The sequence below is a fragment of the Macaca nemestrina genome, chromosome 11 (assembly GCF_043159975.1).
Source record: "Macaca nemestrina isolate mMacNem1 chromosome 11, mMacNem.hap1, whole genome shotgun sequence".
NCBI lineage: Eukaryota > Metazoa > Chordata > Mammalia > Primates > Cercopithecidae > Macaca > Macaca nemestrina.
In genome coordinates this window covers 123,640,437-123,660,399 of record NC_092135.1, presented here as the reverse complement: position 1 = coordinate 123,660,399, position 19,963 = coordinate 123,640,437, and the positions used below count along the sequence as shown (strand labels likewise).

The following is a 19,963-nucleotide window of genomic DNA, read 5'->3' as shown; positions in this document are numbered from 1 at the left end:
CAGGCAGAAGTTGGAACAGTTTGGAGGGCTCAGAAGAAGACAAGAAAATTTGGGGAAATTTTGGACTTCCTAGAGATTTATTGAATGGCTTTGACAAAAATGCTGATAATTATATGAACAATAAGGTCCAGGCTGAAGTGGTCTCAGATGGAGATGAGGAACTTGTTGGGAACTGGAGCAAAGGTGATTCTTGCTATGTTTTAGCAAAGAGACTGACAGCATTTTACCCCTGCCATAGAGATATGTGGAACTTTGAACTGGACAGAGATGATTAAGGGTGTCTGGCAGAAGAAATTTCTAAGCAGCAAAGCATTCAAGAGTTGACTTGGGTGCTGTTAAAAGCATTCTGTTTTACCAGGGAAGCAGAGCATAAAAGTTTGGAAAATTTGCAGCCTGACAATGTGATAGAAAAGAAAATCCCATTTTCAGAAAATTTTTGCAATCTGTCCATCTGACAAAGGGCTAATATCCAAAATCTACAAGGAACTTCAACAAATTTATCAGAAAAAAACAAACAACCCCATCAAAAAGTGGGCAAAGGATATGAACAGACACTTCTCAAAAGAAGACATTTATGTGGCCAGGAACATGAAAATAAGCTCATCATCACTGGTCATTAGAGAAATGCAAATCAAAACCATAATGAGAAACCATCTCACACCAGTTAGAATGGCGATCATTAAAAAGTCAGGAAACAATAGATGCTGGAGAGGATGTGGAGAAATAGGAATGGTTTTACACTGTTGATGGGAGTATAAATTAGTTCAACCATTGTGGAAGACTGTGGCAATTCCTCAAGGATCTAGAACAAGAAATCCCATTTGGCCCAGCAATGCCATTACTGGGTATATACCCAAAGGATTATAAATCATTATACTATAAAGACACATGCACATGTATGTTTATTGCAGCACTATTCACAATAGCAAAGACTTGGAACCAGCCCAAATGCCCATCAATGATACACTGGATTAAGAAAAATATGGCACGTATACACCATGGCATATTATGCAGTTAAAAAAAGGATGGATTTATATATTTTGCAGGGACATGAATGAAGCTGGAAATCATCATTCTCAGTAAACTAACACGGGAACAGAAAACTAAACACCACATGTTCTCACTCTAAGTGGGAATTGAACAATGAGAACACATGGACACAGGGAGGGGAACATCACACACTGGGGCCTGTCAGGGGCTGAGGAGCTAGGGGAGGGATAGCATTAGGAGAAATACCTAATGTAGATGACAGGTTGTTGGGTGCAGCAAATCACCTTGGCACGTGTATACCTATGTAACAAGCCTGCACATTCTGCACATATATCCCAGAACTTTAAGTATAATAATAAAAATAAAGAAAGAAAAGAAAATCTCATTTTCTGAGGAGAAATTCAAGCCAGCTAAAGAAATTTGTATAAGTAACAAGGAGGCCAATGTTAATCCCCAAGACAATAGGGAAAATGTCTCCAGAGCACGTTAGAGGTCTTCACAGCAGCCTCTCCCATCACAAGTCTAGAGGTCTAGGAGGTAAACGTGGTTTTATGGGCCAGGCGTGGGGTCCCTGTGCTGTGTGCAGCCTAGGGACTTTGTGCCCTGCATCCCAGCAACTCAAGCCTGGCTGAAAAAGGGCCAACATAAAGCTCAGGCCGTGGCTTTAGAGGGTGTATGTCTCAAGCCATGGCAGCTTCCACATGGTATTGAGCCTGCCAGTGCACAGAAGTCAAGAATTGGGGTTTGGGAACCCCCACCTAGCTTTCAGAAGATGTATACAAATGCCTGGATATCCAGACAGAAGTTTGCTGCAGGGGTGGGGCCCTCATGGAGAACCTCTGCTAGGACAGTGTGGGAGGGAAATGTGGGGTTGGAGCCCCCACACGGAGTCCCTACTAGGGTACTGTCTAGTGGAGTTGTGAGAAGACAGCCACCATCCTCCAGATTCCAGAATGGTAGATTCATTGACAGCTTTCACCATACACCTGGAAAAGCTGCAGACACTAAACGCTGGCCTATGAAAGCAGCCAGGAGGGAGACTGTACCCTGCAAAGCTACAGGGGCAGAGCTGCCTCAGACCATGGGAACCCACCTCTTGCATCAGTGTGACCCGGATGTGATGCATGAAGTCAAAGGAGATCATTTTGGAGCTTTAAGATTTGATTGTCCTGCTGGGTTTTGGACTTGCATGGGGCCTGTACTCACTTGGTTTTGGTCAATGTCTCCCTTTTGAAATGGCTGTATTTATCCAATGCCTGTATCCCCATTGTATCTAGGAAGTAACTAACTTGCTTTTGATTCTACAGGCTCAAAGGCAGAAGGGACTTGCCTTGTCTCAGATGAGAATTTGGACTGTGGACTTTTGATTTAACATTGAAATGAGTTAAGACTCTGGGGGACTGTTGGGAAGACATGATTGGTTTTGAAATGTGAGGACATGAGATTTGGGAGGGGCCAGGGGTGGCATGATATGGTTTAGCTGTGTCCCCACCCAAATCTCATCTTGGGTGTTGTGGAAGGGATCAGGTGGGAGGTAATTGAATCATGGGGTCAGGTCTTTCACATGCCATTCTCATTATAGTAAGTAAGTCTCATGAGATCTGATGGTTATTATAAGGGGGCATTATACCTGCACAAACTCTCTTGTCTTAGCTGCCACCATGTGAGACATGCCTTTCACCTTCCACCATGGTTGTGAGGCCTCCCCAGCCATGTGGAACTGTAAGTCCAATAAACTTCTTTCTTTTATAAATCGCCCAGTCTCAGGTATGTCTTTATCAGCAGTGTGAACACGGACTATTACACAGCCATAAAAAATAATGAGATACTGTCATTTGTAACAATATAGATGGAGTTGGAAATCATTATGTTAATGAGATGAGCCAGGCACAGAAAGACAAACTCCACATGATCTCACTTATTTGTGGGAGCTAAACATTAAATGAAGATAGAGAGTAGAAGGAAGATTACCAGAAGCTGGGAATGGTAGGAGGGGGTTGCAGAAAGTGGGCATGGTTATTGGGTACAAAAATACAGTTAGAAAGAATGAATAAAATCTCCTACATGACTGCATAATGGGATGAGTATAGTCAATAATAATTTAATAGTACATTTAAAAATAATTAAAATAGCATAATTGGATTGTTTAGTACACAAAGAATAAATGTTTAAGGTGATGACCCCATTTACCCTGCAATTACGCATTGCATGGCTATATAAAAATGTCTCATGTACCCCATAAATATCTACACCTACTATATACTCAAAAAATGAAAAAAGAAAAAACAAGAGCAACAACAACAACAAAAAGAACATAGAGCTCAAAGGACCCCATCAGCACATTCTTTTCTGTGTGCTCCCTTCCATAATGTGCCACTAGCAATCCCTAGTGTGAAGGATGGGAAGAATTTTCCAAAGGCCAGGGGGAAATAGGCCACCATTTCATGCAGGTAATGCTATGAGTAATGACAAGGGGCAGGAAGCAGGTGAATTTTCAGGGCAAGGGGGAACGGCATAGGCTGAGATCGCTGTGCTGCCTATCATGTGGCAGAGCCTTGGGAGAACAGGAGGAGGAAGGCTTGGCCTGCTGACAGCAGCAGCTGGAGAGGGGTTAGGGGCTCAACTGAGGGGTAGCCTTTATGTCAGATAAGTTCTGAACTAGATTTATATTTGAGAAATATGAAGGTTAAATACAACCTTTTGCGATTATTTATTTGATGAAATAGCCCTGGCTGCTATGTTTATAATTTAAGCATCTATAGATCTCTTACTGAAACTCATTGGCAGTTTTGAATCTTTTGATTTGCAAGAAAAAAAAAATGTAAATGTAATCAACAGCAAACATTTAATGAGTGTTTATATAGAGTCTAGGATCTTTTTGTCACAGAAAAAAATGTTATGGATAAGACATACATATTCTAGATATATCTACATCTGTCTTTCCAATAAGGAAGGAATGGAGGTAGGATTATGAGTAGCTTCTTCAGTAGGAAATGTAGCACTTTTTTCACTATTGACCAACAGTTCCACTGCTCCTACCTCCACCTAAGCAACCATCATGTGTCTCCTGTATTCCTGCAGTAGCCATCTGACTGGCCTCCTTGATTCCATCTGACCCCTGTACAGCTATACTCAATAGGGACCACAGTGGTTGTTTTCAAGTAGTTCATGCCACTCTTCCACTCAGACCACTACAATGCTCATTTGGAATAAATCTCAAAGCCACAGGATAGCCTATAAGGAAAGCTACAGGGTCTCTCCTTCTTTATCCTCTCCAATCTCATTTCCTGTTTTTTTCCTTTTGATCCAAAATGTTCCCTCAACACTGACCTCCTTGCTATGCACTCTTCTGCCTTTGGGATCTGTAGCCACTGTTTTTACCACTTGTAACACTCTATTTCAAGATATCCACATACGTCATCCCACATCTCCTAACTATCTTTGTGAACCATCAATTGATTGCATCTCACTTCCAAACCCACTTTCTTTTCCTGCTTGTGACAAAGGAAATAGGCTCTTTAAACATTTTCTTCTGGGCTGGTTGGCCCAATGTTAAGTTTTCTCCATAGAAAATACTGGAGAAACATTGAAGGAGAAAAGAGTTTTGCTTCCTGTGTTCCTGTATCTCACTGGCCAAGCTTCTGCAGTACAGGTGGCTTCTCCATGCTCAGCTCCTGCAGAACATGGAGCTTCTCTGGCATTTAACTTCTAAGACACCCAAAAGCTGTCAGCCGCCTGTTGATCTCAGGACACTACGTCCTGACACTACGTAGTGCAGTGGAGTATCTCTGGTGAGAAACTCCTGGGAACAGTTTTCCCCAGCACCCTAGAGGGTAATTCTCTGACAAGTTGCAGAGGCTGGATTTCCAGCAAGTCCTGCCTTGCACAGTTCCACAGCAGTGTCTCTGGCACCGATGACGCACGACTGCGCCCTCCCAGCAAGATCTGGATCTTAGCCCTGGGCCAGAGGCTACTCTGACTCAGCCCTGGGAGTTAGTGGCTGCTCCTTATATCTTCTATTCTTGTATTATTTGCAGCTTGTTTTACTTTTTACCAGCTGATTCGGTTACTCCAATCCTCTGTTATCATTATTGATTCTTTACAGTGAACTTTTCCTGTTCCAATTACTATATGGTTTCTCTCTCCTGTCGGGCCTAGACTGATACAATACTCTAGCTCAGATATCAAGATGATGTCTTTTCTGTCCTCTCTACTTAAAATTTCCTTCTGCATCTCTTTACCTTGCTCTGGATTTTTCTTTCTTCTGTTGCACTGATCATCTTCCGACATTCCAGCCAGTTTATGGATTATGTTTATGATTTATCAACTGCTTACTTCTATAGAATATAAACACCTTGAAGGTAAATATTTATTTCACTTTTGCTCATGGATATATCTGCAACTTGTAGAATAATGCTTGGCCCATAGTACGTGCTCAATAAATATTTGTTAAAGAACAATCATATGGATCGCAAGCAGCTGTCTCTGAAGAATGCCTACCTTGGCCCCTACTGTGGGAATTCAACTTGTTTCCAGTGGCTACGGTTATTATTCCCACATTCTTTGGGGAATGAGGGAAATGCTAGTCCTCCCACTTGTCCTAGGCTGTAAATTATAGAAGCTGCTTATTGCTGCATGTGCAGGCCTTAAGATGCAATCTTTCCCTCTACCATCATATAGGAATGTTTTCTCAACATCTCCAAATTCATTTAGCCATTTTAACCAAATCAAGAAATCCCTATTCAATTGTTTTTTTAATGTACCAATTAATTTTACATTTAATTTACCTGTATTCCCTGTCACGCCAGTTTGCACATATTGCTAAAACAAAGATTTTCACAGGTACTGAAATGTAAATTTTGGTTAGAAACATAAGATAACTTGCCAGTTAAGAAACAGATCTGTATAGCTCTGGCTTCCTTTATCTGATAGCAAATGTTAATATGGCATGTAAATAACCATAGCCAAGTTACCTAGACATAGTTAGGGAAAAAATAAAATTACAAAATACTGAAACAAGTGAGGTCTATCTTTCATTTCTCTGGCTACTATTTAACTTATGGGAGCAGAGTCTTTTTACTATATGGAAGTGAATATCTCTAATTTGAATTTCATCTCTATGTCCTTTTTTTTTTTTTTTTTTTTTTTTTTTTGAGACAGAGTCTTGCTCTGTCACCCAGGCTGGAGCGTAGTGGTGCATTCTTGGCTCACTGCAACCTCCACCCCTCGGGCTCCAGTGATCCTTCCTCCTCAGCCTCAGAAGTAGCTGGGACCACAGGTGCACACCATCATGCCCAGCTATTTGTTTTGTAGTTTTAGTAGAGATGGGGTCTTTTCCATATTGCTCAGGCTAGTTTCAAACTCCTGAGCTCAAGCAATCCACCCGCTTCAGCCTTCCAAAGTGCTGGATTATAGGCATGAGCCACAGCACCCAGCTGGCTTTCTTATAAAGATAGCCCAGCTCTTATATCACATAGAGATGGAAGACTATAGAAGATAAAATAAACAACAGGACTCCTTAAATAATGATTATATATGGAGAGTATAACTTTTGTTATTTGGAACTGCAAGGACATTACTCAGTTTGGTTAGCCACATTTTTGGAGACATAAGAGCATTTTTATTCAGTAGCAACATACTTTTTCATTTTAAGCCTTTTTATAAGAAATACTTCTAAAATACATTATGTCCTTATTTTCAACAGTTAAAGACACTTCCTCTGAGAAGCCATCTTTGGTCCTTCCAGTTTTGGGTAGGTGCCCTTGATCTATGCTCACAAAATACCTGGTATCTTCCCTTCCGAAGCACAGATTTCACTTCACTGTTGACGTCAGTGGGCTACACTGGGTTGTCATGACTTTTAAGGGAGAGAATCTATCTTTCTTATTTCTCTGTTGCCTAGCATAGTATAGTGTCATGCGCACAGAAGACATTCAGCAAATATCTGTTGACTAATGACATCTTCAAGGGCATCACTGCAAACACTGGAAACAACACAGGGCAGATCATAATCAAGGCCTTGTAAGTGGGTGGTACTATGTATACATTCTTTAAACTTTGGCTAGTAGCAGGTAGCTGTCCTTTCAGGTTCTTTTCCCCTGCTTGTACATTGTTTCTAATATGCTATAGGGTTAGAGACTCTAAATCAAATTTATACTAAGTAAAAATAAGTTTAAAAATTAAAGAAAGAAATAAACTAAAATTCACAAGTTTTAGTGAAAGAAGGAGTTTGGCTTCTCTAAGTTCTTGCTTATTCTTAGTTTTCAGCCATTCTGGTTAGACAAAGTTGTCAGAAAGCAGAGATTTCCAAAGGGCAATGTGTTCCTGTGTTCTGCTCCCTGTAGACAACTTAATTTAATACATATTAATAGCTAAAAATAAATTGTAAAAAGCAGGTCTTAAATCACTGCCCTCCCACTTAACAAGAAAAATGATAGATAGCAATTCATATAATAGAAACTGTTAGTGCAGATATAGAGCCATAAAATCAAAGCACTCTTTATTGCAATAAGTCTATGCTTCATTGAGGTCAATTAAAGCAAGATTTATGCACACAGGCAGTCACTCTGCCTTAAAAAATGGCTTTGACACCCTCTGAGGTAGGGTGAAGAGCTGCTCAAAAGCTGGATCCCTACAGAATGGAAAAAAAAAAAGGAATGAATCTGGAAATATATACCTGTCCTCTAAGAATATGATAGAAATGGCTAAGTAAAACCGGAAATATACAGGCATAAGAAAGATTAAAATTAACATCCAAAACTCATATAAGGAAAAGAAATCTCAGCTCTCTGTTGCATCTCAATTGAGAACATTATTTTTTAACCTTATGTAAATGGCACAAGCTGAACATTCTTTGATTTATATTATTTGGATAAACTAAAAGGTACATGGTGCCAACAACACATTACAGTCTGTCAACAGTATTCTTTGTGACCACCCATAATTAGTTTGTGTACCGACCAAGATTCATAAATACAAAACAACTGAAGAAAGGCAAGGTTCTTACAAACCTAAAGAGCCTGCAAAGCAATCTCATCTTTCACATCATTCAGAGTGGTTGCTGTATTATAAACAAAGCAGGGCCTGAATGATGGATAGAGAGAAAACACACCTGCTCTCTGAGGATCATGAATCACCGTGCTTTTCTCTAAGCTCTCCAATATTGAAACTTCTTTCTACATTAAAGGTGCGTGAAAGTGCATTAACTCTTCATAGCAATTAGTCTCCTGAAAGACTTATTTCTGAAAACATACATGATTCACAACGTTCCCATTCATCATTACTTATTAAGCCCACCTCTGCAGAAGGCATCAAAGGTACAACGACAAAAGGACAAGGTTCATGTCTCTAAGGTATAGTCTCACTGGGATACCAAAAAGATAGGCAGATATTTACAATAAAATATATTAGCAGATATAATGGCATTGTACACAAAGTACAGTTCAATCACAGAAAAATGCTTACATGAGTTATTACAGAGAAGGTAGTTGACCCTGTTCCTTGAAGGATGAGTGGAAATTTGTTGCAGAGAATAACTTGGAAAAGAAACTCCAGAAAGAAAGGTTTACAAGCAAGGGCACAGAGGCAGGAACAAGCATGGTTTGTTTGGAGTAAACTGGTGGTCTGAGTTGACTGTAAGAGGCATGGTCGGCAGCAGGTGTGGCTCTGTAGGCAGGAGCAGATGAAAAAGGTCATGCTAATGAGTTCAGTTTTATCAGATAAATGATAAGCAGAATAGTGACACGATCAGATGAAATGAGCAGACTGGTGCTATAATTGGATACACATGTGAGAAAATCCTCTCAAAGTAGTAGGAATGATGGATTTGTGAAAGTGAAGCTGCAGGAAACATGACCAATCAGGTGCCCATGCAATTGTCCAGGTGGGAAACATGATGGCCTAAATGAGATAAGAGCATAAAAGTGCAAACAGGTGGAGAGACTGACATAAGTGGAGCAGAATTGACTGGACTTGATCATTGAAGAGAGGTCAGGGCAAGTGAAGGAGCGCAATCCAATTAGGCTCTTGCATGTCTAACTTGGGCGTCAAGATAAAAAAAACATGGAGGAAACGCCTGGGTCAGTGTGGATATGACAAGTTTGAAGGCTCTTTGTGATATCTACAGATAGATGTAGGTGTAAAGATTCCGACATCTGAAGATAATGTGGAATTCATGACTTACGTATTCAACAAAGATTAGAGTGAGAAGCTAGGAGAGCCAGTGAGAGTTCAGAGACATCATTTAAGAATCAGGCAAAACAACAGACACCCTCAATGAGATGAATAGAGTAGTAAGAAGAAGAAAATTAGTAGAGGGTCAGGCATAAAAAGTCAAGGAGCATGGGATTTAGGAAGTATAGAGGTTCATAGTCTAAAATGCTGAAGAGACATACCAAAGGATGGGGATAAAAGGACACCATTGAGAAGAGAACCAAGATTCAATTTAGCACCATGGCTAGGGCATCAGAGAGCAGTGGATTTTGGATGAGGGTGGAGGCCGCAGAGCAAGCATGTGCAGGAGGTCTTTCGGCAACCAGCTGAGCAGGAAGGGAGGGATGCAGGACAGTGGCCTGAAGGAGCAACCTGCTCAAAGATGTAATCTCAAATGAGTTAATTTCATTGTCAGACTGCTCTGGGGTACATTCACCCATTAGAAAGATTTCTTCCCATTACTATTAAATCTATAAGATGGGGAGTAGCAGCATAAACAAGAAGAAGTCACTTTCTTAAAATTGAAAGAATATCATTTTATAGTTTTGTACAGTACCAAACGTTTTATGTTATCAAATGGTAAAAATGTTTTTGTCAGATATACTCTCTAAAAAAATACTGACTGAGGCCGGGTGTGGTGGCTTACGCCTGCAACCCCAACACTTTGGGAGGCCAAAGTGGGTGGATCACGAGGTCAGGAGCTCGAGACCGTCCTGGCCAACATGGTAAAACCACATCTCTACTAAAAATACAAAGAATTAGCCAGGTGTGGTGGCAGGCACCTGTAGTCTTAGCTACTGAGGAAGCTGAAGCAGGAGAATTGCTTGAACGTGGGAGGCAGAGGTTGCAGTGTGCTGAGATAGTGCCACTGTACCCTAGCCTGGGTGACAGAGAGAGACTTCGTCTCAAAATAATAATAATAAAAATAAAATAAAAACACTGAGTTGGAAGGATGAGAATGAAGCCGAGTTATCTCTCAGGGAACATGTTGATATAAGTAGAGGCACGGGCCAGGCATGGTAGTTCATGCCTGTCTTCCCAGCACTTTGGGAGGCTGAGGTGGGTGGATCACTTGAGGCCAGGAGTTTGAGACTACTCTGTCCAACATGGCAAAACCCTGTCTCTACTAAAAATACAAAAATTAGCCGGATGTGGTGGTTCACACCTGTAATGGCAGCTACTCGGGAGGCTGAGGCAGAGAATGGCTTCAGCCTGGGAGGCAGAGGCTGCAGTGATGAACCAAGATCACACCACTGCACTCCAGCCTGGGTGACAGAGACTCCATCTCAAAAACAAACAAACCAAAAAACATAAAACAAACAAACAAACAAAAGATAGGCAGCTCTGACGTGCCTTCTAAGGATGGTGGCATCCATTTTCTTTAGGTTTTAGGGGACATATTGAAGTCTAGAAACGTGAAGGAAAGGTGAAGAGAAAAGAGATAAAGAGGTGGAAGTCATTTAATAAAGGCAGGTTATGAACTCCTTTCTGCCATTTTGTTTACAAAATCCTAGTAATTATTAATTCAATAATTTAGTATAATACTTTCTAATGCTTTCATATAAATGCAAAGAAGAGATCAATCTTCATATAGTTTTGAGGCCAAACAAAAACAGAGACTAAGAGGAAAGTAGCAATGAGGGCTACATTTAGTGTTCTGCCCTTTCTCCACTTCATCTGCAGACATGCTTTTTGATGTCCATTCACCCATTACTGGAAATTGATGCAGTTGTTGCAATTAAGGAATTTATAACTTGGGAACATCGAGTCTCGTATTTGTCACCAAAATGCTACAGAACGGGCAGAGATCAGAAAGGTACACAGCATAAATTAACATCACCAATCCCTACAATCCAGGGGTTCTGGAGAATCACAGGTGAAAGCACTGGGAAGTGGGTTTGCTGTATCAAGAACACTGTGCATTATCTGTTCTACAACTATCTAGGGATTTAGGGGACCAGCTCCCATGCTGGGTCAACAATAGAGCTCCCTAATTAGGAAACTCAGCAGTGAGGATCATTCAGACTGATTTTTATGCACACTCTAATTTTAATGTTAATATCATTTTAGTGTCAGTATTTTACTTGGAACTTTATGTTCTAGAAGTTCTTTGGCCTGAGGACTGCTGGACTAAAGAGTGTATTTTCTTACATGTGAAGCCAAAGGAAATGAGATTTTTCCAACCAATAAAATAATCCAAGCACTTTGTGGAGGGATGATTTCCATTATGTGGAGCAAAGGAAAGACAAAGAGAAAAATAGGGAAGGGAATTATATTTTGCCCTATTTATTTGCCAAGTATTTAGATTGTATGTGATATTTATATTATCCCATGGAATTTTAGTTTACCTTTTGCAGTTTTCATTAACTTTCCATGAGTTGACTTTTGAAACATTCAACCAGGTAGTTGGATGGTTTCTAGGAAAGCAATATATGCCTGTTCTCCTTAGTATCACCCTGAGAACTCAGAATTCTAGGTTGGACACCAGATTCCTGCCCTCTGAAGTTTATACCCTGTATCATTCTCTCTCAATGAGTGCAGAAGCAGGACTGTGAATATGATGGTATTTCATTCCCTTGATAAAGTTAGGGATTATGGAAGAAGGTAAAGAGATTTTCCAGTTATAATTATTGCTTTTACTAGGTTGACTCTGAGTTAATAAGGAAGGAGATTAGGCCCAGTGTAGTGGCTCACACCTGTAATCCCAACATTTTGGAAGGCTGAGACAGGAGGATCATTTGAGGTCAGGAGTTCGAGACGAGCCCAGGCAACTTAACAAGACCTTGTTTCTACAAAAAATAGAAAAATTAACTGAGCATGGTGGCATATACCTGTAGTCCAAGCTACTTGGGAGGCTGAGGCGGGACGATTGCTTGAGTCCAGGAGTTTGAGGCTGCAATAAGCTATGATCATGCCACTGTGCCCCAACCTGGGCAACAGAGAAGAGAGACCCTGTCACAGAATTATAATAATAAAGTAGATTGCTCTGGGTGGGCCTGTGCTAATCAGGTGAACTCTTTAAAAGAGGGTCCAGGCTTTCCCTGAAAGGACAGAATCAACATCCAAGAAACTCTTCTGTTCTTGAAGAAGCAAGCTACTGCATGTTCTACAACAGCATAAATAAATAAATAATAAAAAGAAGTTTTGCCAACAACTATGTAAACTTGAGAAGGAACCCTGAGCCACAGATGAGACTCCAGCTTCAGCTGACACCCTAGATTGAAGCCTTGGAAAATCCTGAGCTGACTCTTAACCCAAGGAAACTGTGAGCTAATAGACGTATGTTGTTTTAATCCATCAAATTCGTGGTAGTTCGTTACACAGCAATAAAACATACCTCTAAATCAATGCCTGATTACAACAGACACACAGGTACATTGGACTTGTCGGTTTCTCATGGAAGGCTCCATCTGTGCCAACAACATGGGTAATGAGTCATATTATGAATCTAAGACACTGAACAAACTAGGCCAATGCTGAACTTAAGAGGAGGATGTTGGGTGAGACTATTAAAGAGGCAGGGTATTCTTTGGACTGGACAACAACCATGGCAAGAGCCGAGAGAAAGTTACATTGAATGATGACTTGACTTGCAAACTGTTTCATTCATGAGCCTCGGGGTACGTTTAGAAAAAGATCACACATGGTAGATGTGGAACTCCATCTCCATCTGAGCAGTGCCTGGTTTGACAGATGGGTCTTACACTAGGAAGCCTAGCAGCATCTGATTCTGCCAACCTGGGAAGAGAAATCCAGGAATGTGGGCCTTCAGTGATAATCTCCTACATCCTTTCCTCATAAAACAAGAATATACATGAGAACACTATCCAATGCCAAAACAATGGAGATTTTGAGAGTTTGCTTTCCACCTTCTTTGTGCTTCATTAGTATAGTGCTAAACAGAGTTTTGAGCACTTCTTGGGGGCACACTATAAGTACAAGTGCCACTTGCTATGCGAACAAAGGCACTAACCAGGCAAGTTGCAGCCACATACACAAGCCTGTCAAAAAGCCACCAGAAAAGCCATTGCTGAGCCTTTTGAAGGAACAAAAAGTGTTGCTGAAAAAGGAAAGACTCTTTCAGAAGAGCCAAATAAATTCAGAAAAAGCCACGCAGCTATTCAAAGGGCTACATATGACAGTATTTGCTGAGCCTCTATCATCTCATTTATTTTCAAAGTCTGGCCAGGGACATTTGGGAAGTCACTGCTGTTCTCTTAACCACCCTCCCCTACCTAAGAATACAGCCTGGCAATGACAGGGGAAGGGAAGTAAAGTTATCAAGCATCTGCTATTTGTCAGACACTAAGCCAGGTGCTTTGCTAACTTGCTTTTCTCTGCCTAGCAACTTTGTAAGATGGATTATTTTTTGATTGCTGCTTAACAAGTGATCACAAATTTAGCAGCTTAAAAATCAATACCTTTACTAGCTCACAGTTCTGTAGATCCAATGTCTGGGCACAGCCAGAACCCAAAAGGCTACATTCTCTTCTCAGGGTCCCACAAGCTCAAATCAAGGTAGCAGCCAGGCTGAATCTTCGTTTGGAGGTTCCAGGAAAAAAATCTACTTTCAGGCTCACTCATTGTTGGCAGAATTCAGTTCCTTGCAGTTATAAAACCAGGTCCCAGCTTTCTTGCTGACTCGCAGCCATGGTGCTGCTCTCAACTCTCGGAGGCTGCCCATGTGCCTTACCACATGGCCCCTCTATCTTCAAGACAGCAATGGTACCTCACGTCCAAGGATGATACAGGAGTAGTACAGCAGGGAGTGGGGGAATCTTGAATACAGTCTTAGAATTCTGCCTACCACATATGGTCAGTATTATTTCCATCTTAGAGAAAACTGAGGCTGAGGGAGAGAAAGAATGCTAATGTCTGCAGCACTGATATGAAACCAAAATCTGTGTACTGGGCTTTTATTGTGCCCATCATTCAAATAGTGCATTGTATCTACTAGATGATTTTTCAGCTCTCACCCCCATCCATCCTTCTACCTCTTGGAGTCTCCAATGTTGTCTATTATTCTACTCTGTTTGTCCGCATGCAGCCATTGTTTAGCTCTCAATTATAAGTGAGAACATGAGGTATTTGACTTCCTGTTTAAGTTATTTCACTTAGGATGACTTCCAGTTCCATCTACGTTGCTGGAAAAGACATTTCATTCATTTTTATGACTGTGTAGTATTCTATGATCCATTTGTATATGTATGCCACATTTTCTTTATTCAATCCTCCATCAATGGACACTTAGGTTGATTCCATATCTTTGCTATTGTGAATAGTGCTGCAATAAACATATAAGCATGTAAAGAACTACCACAAATTTAATGGATTAAAACAAAATAAAACATTTGATGAAATGGTTTCTTTCCTTTTCGGTATATACCCAGTAGTGAGATTGCAGCATCAAACAGTAGTTCTAGTTTTACGTCGTTGAGAAATGCCTATACTATTTTCCATAAAGGTTGTACTAATACATATTCCAGCTGACAGTGTATAATGTTCCCTTTTCTTTGCATCTTTGCCAACATCTGTTGTTTAACTTTTTAATAATAGTCATTCTGACTAGCATAAGATGATATCATACTGTGATTTCAGTTTGGATTTCTGTGATGATTGGTAATGTTGAGCATTTTTTCATATGTTTATTGGCTGCTTGTATGTTTTCTCTTGAAAAGTCTTTATATATGTCCTTTGCCTACCTTGTGTGCGGTTACTTATTTTTTCCTAGAGTTGTTTGAGTTTCTTACAGATTATGGATATTAGGCCTTTTTCAGATGCATAGCTTGCAAATATTTTTTTCTATACTTTGTCTGTTTACTCTGTTAATTGTTTCTTTTGCTGTGTAAAAGCTTTTGAGTTTAAGTCCCATTTGTCTATTTTTGTTTTCGTTGGGTTTGCTTTTGAGGACACGGTCAAATTCTTTGCCTAGGCCAATGTCCAGAGGCATTTTTGCTAAATTTTCTCCTAGGACTTGTATAGCTTCAGGTCTTTATTTAGATCTTTAATCCATCTTGGGCTGAGAGGTATGGATCCAGCTTTGTGGTGGTTAATACTGAGTGTCAATTCGATTGGACTGAAGCATGCAAAACATTGTTCCTGGGTGTGTCTGTGAGGTTGTTGCCAAAAGAGATTAACATCTGAGTCAGTGGACTGGGAAAGGCAGACCCACCCTCAATCTTGGTAGGCACCATCTAATCAGCTGCCAGTGTGGCTAGAATAAAAGCAGGTAGAAGAATGTGGAAGAACTTGACTTGCTGCATCTTCCAACCTTCATCTTTCTCCCATGTTAGATGCTTTCTGCTCTTGAACATCAGACCCTAAGTTCTTCCACTTTTAGACTCTTTCACTTACACCAGCGGTTTGCCAGGGCCTTCAGCCACAGACTAAAGGCTGCACTTTTGGCTTCCCTACTTTTGAGGTTTTGGAACTCAAACTGGCTTCCTTGCTCCTCAGCTTGTGGATGGCCTATTGTGGGACTTCACCTTGTGATCATGTGAGCCAATATTCCTTAAAAACTCCCCATCAAATATACATCTATCCTATCAGTCCTGTCCTGCTAGAGAATGCTGACTAATACAAGCTTTATTCTTTTGCATGTGGCTATCCAATTTTCCCAGTAGCATTAAATAGAGTGTTCTATCCTTGGTGCACATTTTTGTTAACTTTGTCAAAGATCTGTTGGTTATAGGTAGGTGGCTTTATTTCTGGGTTCTCTATTTCGTTCCATTGACCTATATGTCTATTTTTATACCAGTACCATGCTGTTTTGGTTGTAGTATAATTTATAGTAGTAAAGTCAGATAATGTGATCCCCCCTGTTTTGTTCCTTTTAAGGACTGCTTTGGCTATTCAGGCCTTTTTTCCTTTTTCTTTTTTTTTTTTTTTCTTTTTTTGGTTTCATGTGAATTTTAGGATTGGTTTTACTCGTTATGTGAAAAATGACATTGATAATTGGATAGGGATTGTGTCAAATCTCTGGATTGCTTTGGATAATATAGCCATTTTAATTATTCTGATTCTTCCAGTCCATAAGCATGGATGTTTTTCCATTTGTGACATCTATGATTTTTTTCATCAGTATTTTGTAGTCGCCCTTATAGAGATGTTTCACTACCTTGGTGAAATATATTCCTATTTTTATAGCTTTATAAATGGGATTAACTTTTTGAATTGGTCCTCAGCTAGATTATTATAGGTATATAAAATTCTATTGATTTCTGAATGTTAATTTCATATCCTGGAACTTTACTGAATTCATTTATCAAATATAGGGAGGTTTTTTTGTGGTAGCTTAAGGTTTTTCTAGATACAAGATCAAATCATCAGTAAACAGGGATAATTTGACTTCCTCTTTTCCAATTTGGATGCCTTATTTATTTATGTATTTCTTACCTGACTGCTCTTGTGAGGACTTCCAGGAATAGTCTTTTTAAAAATGTTATGGCACTAGGAACTGAGAAAGCAAAATCAAATATGTGGCTGGCCCTGACTGGTGCTGACTTAAGTCCTCAAACTAGGATTCTAATCTGGGAAACCTGTAAGTTCTCCAAGATACACACACTCAACTTGCTTCCACTCCTTTTTCTTCAACTGTCTCCGGGTTGTTTCTAAACTTTTACATTGGAGGAAATTCAAATTCTGGCTTCTTTAAGTTGGTCAACACCAAACAGCCATAATCAACAGATATTCTTTGTAGGAAAAAGCACACTATTAAAATGTGTTAAACTATTTCTTCTCCAGATAAACCCCTGATTATACGAAAGAAAGGCACATGGTTGTCATGCCAGATTTTCTGGTTTCTAGAAATCGTTCCTTTAACTCATTGCTGGCTATGACCTGGATAGAGTAAGACAGACTATGCTGGGGAAATAGAATCAAAACTGTTTATAAGCAACATGAGAGAAAGGAACATTTGTGTTCTCTTTGTTGCTGGAGCTGGATTCCAGCAGAACAGGGTACACACTCAAAGTATTTTCTGAATAAATGGAGGCATGAAAAACAACATTATTAAAGGCTCTAAATTACTTTTTCTGGTAATTCTTAAAAAGAGATTTTGTGTCTATTTTTAAGGCAGTGACTTATAACAAACTTCAGCTTCACTTGGTTCTGGCTCAACCACCATTCCAAGACTGTAACAACAGCCATGACTGCAAATATTATAGCAGGTATCCCAATTTTTGCTTCCAAAGACATGACTCTACTAAACTTCTCTAAAACAAAATCAGAAATCAGGAGAACTCTCCCAATTCAAAAGTATTTGATTGCTTTGTAAAGACACAGTCATGAAATTATATAATAAAGAAGTTTGAAAATAACTTAAGAGGTCATAACAAATGGAAGGTAGGGATACTTAGCTGGTTCTTGTAAAGACTTGAAAATGTAGAGATAATTAGAGGTTAATAAAATATTATTTATACTAAATACTATGTTAGTACCATATTATTAAAAGATTATGCCTTGGGAATACTAATGTCACAATATTATTAAAAGGTTATTTTGCCTGAGGAATGTTTCTTAATGCCATAATATTGTTAAAAGATTATTACACATGAGGAATATTTTTCTGTTTATTTGGGCCATTGTGCAATTTTTTTTGCTTCTTTTCCCGTTTGTTTTCATTTTATTTATTTTTGATACAGAGTCTCACTCTGTCGCCCAGACTTGACTGCAGTAGCACAATCTCAGCTCACTGCAATCTCCACCTCCTGGGTTCAAGCAATTCTCCTGCCTCAGCTTTCTGAGTAACTGGGATTACAGGCTCCTGCCCCCATGCCTGGCTAGTTTTTGTATTTTTAGACAGATGGGGTTTCACCATGTTGGCCAGGCTGGTCTTGAACTCCTGATGTCAAATAATTCACTTGTCTAGGCCCCCCAAAGTGCTGGGATTATAGATGTAAGCCACCATGCCTGGACTATTATTTTTAATTGACAAAAATTGTATATATTTGCATGTATAATGTTATTTTGAATTATGTATACATTGTAGAACGGCTAAATTGAGCTAGTTAATATATATATATAAGCTCACATACTTTTTTTCGTGATAGTCACCATGATGTACAATAGAAGCTTTGAATTTATTCCTTCTAACTTTGAATTTATTCCTTCTAACTGAAATTCTGTATCCTTTGACCAATATTTTCACCCACTCCTGCCCTAGCTCCTGGTGATCACCAGGCTACTCTTTACTTCTACAGGATTAACTTTTTTACACTTTACATGTAAGATCAAGTGGTATCTATCTTTCCATGCTTAGCTAATTTCATTTTACTTAATGTCTTCCAGGCCCATCCATGTTGCCAAAAATGTCAGGATTTTATTCCTTTTTATGGCTGAATAGTATTCTATTGCATGTGTGTGTGTGTGTGTGTGTGTGTGTGTGTGTGTGTGTGTGTATAAATGACATTTTCTTTATCTATCTGTTAATGGGCACTGAGGTTGATTCCATAACTTGGCTGTTGTGAAGATTTGTGCAATAAACATGAGAGTAAAGATGTATCTTCACCATACTGGTGTCCTTTGGAAATGCACCCAGTAGTGGGACTGCTGGATCATATGGCAGTCCTATGTTAAATGTTTGCTCTATTCACTATTCCTTAATAGTTATCTTTGTCTATCAATAGTGTATAAGGGCTGTCTTTTCCCCACATCCTCTCTAGTGCTTATCTTTCATATTTTGACAACAGCCACATGTAAAATTTTTAAGGCTCTGACATGTGAAGTGGATGTGCATATCTTTTCTTTTCCTCTTTGTTTTTAATATATGTGCTATACCAGACCAAAATTTCATGTTATTCGGGCCTATTAGAAGTGGTGGTTCAATAGTATTCAGCTACATTTGTACGGCACCTTCTTTGTACCATGCACAATCATTGGCATTAGTTCACTAGGTTGTGAGGGGTGCAGGATCTGATCAATTCTTCCATTATTCACAATCACTTTAAAGGTAAAGAAATAGTCCCATTGGATCACTTGCCTAAAGTCAATGTTTGCCTGTTGGTCCTAAGTACTGTCTCTTTTGCCCAAAGTAGACAGCATTTCTAACAATGACATTATCAAGGAATGGCTATGTGTTTACCTGAGGAATGGGGATGACCAATGTGAGGGTGCACACACCCTCCTTTTGTTGGATCACACGTGAGACACAGCTCATAGAGTCTCTCACTCTTTCTGCTTAACCCCCTTTATATCATCTAATCTTTCTTCAAAACAAGCAGGAACCACACTGAAGCAATAACAAGGAGTAATTAAAATATTTATAGTATACTGATTGTCAGTTTATGCTCACCAGTATATAAATTTTTAAAGGTGTTACTGTTGTAGATCTGAAAATAGAACAGTAACTATATATTTTTAATATAACAGAGTTACAATTTTTAAACACTAAATTATACTTTTTTGGTATGTGATTTTTGTTTGTTTGTTTGTGCTCATCAGTTTTGTTTTTTTTCTGCTTTGAAAAGCCATTCTGTAGAGTCCAGTTCTTTTTACTTTTATCCACAGGGAAGTCATAATCCCTTACTTAAATAGAAGCTGGTTACCATGGCAATCATTCTAATGGCGCTGAATCAATATTTTGATTTTGCTGGCATTTAATGTAAAAAGAAAAGACAGGCTAAGATTTATAAAAGTCATTTTTTATCTTTGTTATACTGTTGATAGTTAGAAAAATTATAAAGAAAACATATGCTCTATAATGAACTCCAGTTATAACACAATTATACAGAACTGACAGTTCATAAAAGAACAATCTACATAT

At 39.3% G+C, this 19,963-nt stretch overlaps 1 protein-coding gene across 8 annotated transcripts in view; it reads right to left on the bottom strand.

Moving 5' to 3' along the window:
* LOC105481327 (neuronal tyrosine-phosphorylated phosphoinositide-3-kinase adaptor 2) overlaps nucleotides 1-19,963 on the bottom strand; it is a 325,733-nt gene that overhangs the window by 189,034 nt on the left and 116,736 nt on the right. The window lies entirely within an intron of this gene.